Source organism: Talpa occidentalis, unplaced genomic scaffold, assembly GCF_014898055.3.
Source record: "Talpa occidentalis isolate TD23 unplaced genomic scaffold, MPIMG_talOcc4v2.1 talOcc4.13, whole genome shotgun sequence".
In the NCBI taxonomy this organism is placed as follows: Eukaryota; Metazoa; Chordata; class Mammalia; order Eulipotyphla; family Talpidae; genus Talpa; species Talpa occidentalis.
Genome location: NW_023601322.1, coordinates 55772777 through 55775275, shown reverse-complemented (window position 1 = coordinate 55775275; position 2499 = coordinate 55772777). Strand labels below are relative to the sequence as shown.

Here is a 2499-nt window from a genome sequence, read left to right as displayed (position 1 = left end):
TTCTGAAATTAGAAGATTTCAATAAATATTCACTGACTTTCTTTATAATGCTCAAATCATGTTCTAGAATAATCCAGTACATTCCTTTTTGCTCTAAATCTGAGCTTCAGAAGAAGTCAACAACGTTGATGTGTTTCATTGATTTCCTATAACTAGAGCAGAACTAAATGATCTCCAAACAAGCAGAGGTGAGTGTAATGATGAAGGTTTGGTCCTCATGGACTTGGACATTAGGGATGAAATATGGTAGAAAGAGGACATTCTATGTCTTGATAGTGTTTGTTTATATAGACAAAATATAGGAACTCAACTTTCTAATTTCCAACAGTAAAAATTGAGAGCATTAGATGTGAAATGTTTTACTGAAGCAAAGCAATACAGAAGGAAGATATTTTAACAAACAAATACATATGCTTGTAGAGAAATTGTTCACTAGAAATTACAACAAGTCTTAACAAGATCGTAAGTGTGGCCTTAAGCTTAATTTTTTTGAGCAGAAGGACAGTGAGGAACAGATGGTACAAAACATCCTTAGGAGTTTCTCAATAATTTTAGCAGATAATGAATAAGTTCTCATGTGATAGTTCAGTTTTAACACAGAGCCTGTTGATCAGTGAAAAAATCTTATAGCAAAGCCTGAGAGACCTGCCAATGAAGTATTGTGTCTAAAGATTTTGAATAGTTCAATGGACTGTCATCAGGAAATGATGTCATTATAAATCCACATGCTTTCCCAAAATACAAACTCAAGAACTTTGAACAAGGTGAGGCATAGTAATATTTTTTAATCAATTTGATTATCATCTTCTTCATATTATTTTTTCCCTTGGTGGGCAACTCAACCATGATTCACTTCACTTGTATGGATCCCTGACTTCACACTCCAATGCACATTCACCTCATGGACCTCTCCCTCATGGACCTGATCTACATCTCCACCACTGTCCCCAAGATGGTGTTCAACTTCCTCTTGGGTCAGAAAGGCATCTCTTTCATCAGATGTGGGTTTCAGGGCTTATTTGTTGTGACTATGGCAGGTTCTGAAGGTTTACTCCTGTCCTCCATGGCCTATGACTGATATGTGGCCATCTGCTACCTCCTCCATTATCCCATCCACATGGGTGAAAGGGTATGTGTGAAGATGATCTTAGGACCTTGGATCTTGGGGGATCACCAGCTCTTAGTACACACAGTCTATGCCCTTCATATTCCTTTCTGCTGGTCCAAGACCATTCATCACTTCATCTGTGATATCCCATCCATGATGCCTCTAAGTTGTATGGACACCTCAGTCTATGAATACATGGTTTTTGTGAGGACAATTTTTTTTTCTTGTCTTTCCTTGGGATTACAGCTCCCAGTGATCAGGCAATTTTTGTTGTCCACCACAGTGCTCCAAGAGGGACAGAAGAAAGCCTTCACCACATGATCAACACATTTAGCTATGGTGACATTTTACTATGTGCCTTTTTCTGTACCTATCTCAGGCCTAGGACTTTCAGCTTCCCAGCCAAAGATACGATTCTGGCAGTTTTCTACACCTTTATGACCCCTATGCTCAATTCCATAATCTATAGCTTGAGGAATAAGGAAGTCCTGGGAGCCATGGCAAGAGCATTTCCAATATTATACTTCAAGAAGGAATAATCATGGTTGTTCTCACTTACCTTAATTACCCTTTCCAAGTTAACTAGAACATCCTAGATTCTAACTGTCTGGTAAAATGCAATGTAAATCACAAATGTAATTTAATATTTCCTAGTACCCTTATTTAAATGGTGAAGAAAGAATATGGAACTTCCCAGACAAAGAGAAACTCTGGAATTTCATTACGACTAAACCCCCACTCCAAAAAATACTACAAGGAATCCTAAAGCCAGAACCTCAGAGGGATGAATAACAATGAAAGAAGACCAAAAAAAAAAAAAAAAGTTATTAAAAGAATAAATAAATAAAATCAAAGGAAAGACAAACACAATGGCAAATACAAATGCTAACATATCAATATTAACTCTAAATGTAAATGGACTAAACTCTTCAATAAAAAGACACAGAGTTGCAGCCTGGATTAAGAAACAAAACCCAACCTTTTGCTGTCTCCAGGAAACACATTTAGCTACAAAAGATAAAAATAGGCTCAAAGTCAAAGGATGGAAAACAATCCTACAAGCAAATGGGCCAAAAAAGAAAGCAGGAACAGCTATACTTATATCAGATAAAACAGACTTCAAACTCAAAAAAATAAAAAGAGACCCCAATGGTCACTACATTATGATCAAGGGGACAATACTTCAAGAAGAAATAACACTCATTAACATATACTCACCAAACGAAGGAGCACCAAAATATATCAGACAACTGTTGTCCTCTCTGAAAACAGACATCAGAGAAAACACATACGTAGTGGGAGACTTCAACACACTACTATCAACAATGGATAGATCAACAAGACAAAAAATAAGTAAAGAAACTAAAGCTCTAAATAAGGACCTAGAGCAT

At 36.7% G+C, this 2499-nt stretch overlaps 1 pseudogene; it reads left to right on the top strand.

Annotated features, from left to right (window-relative positions):
- Positions 1-877: 877 nt before the first annotated feature.
- LOC119242855 (olfactory receptor 2L13-like) lies at positions 878-1647 on the top strand (annotated as a pseudogene).
- The last annotated feature ends 852 nt before the right edge of the window (positions 1648-2499 follow it).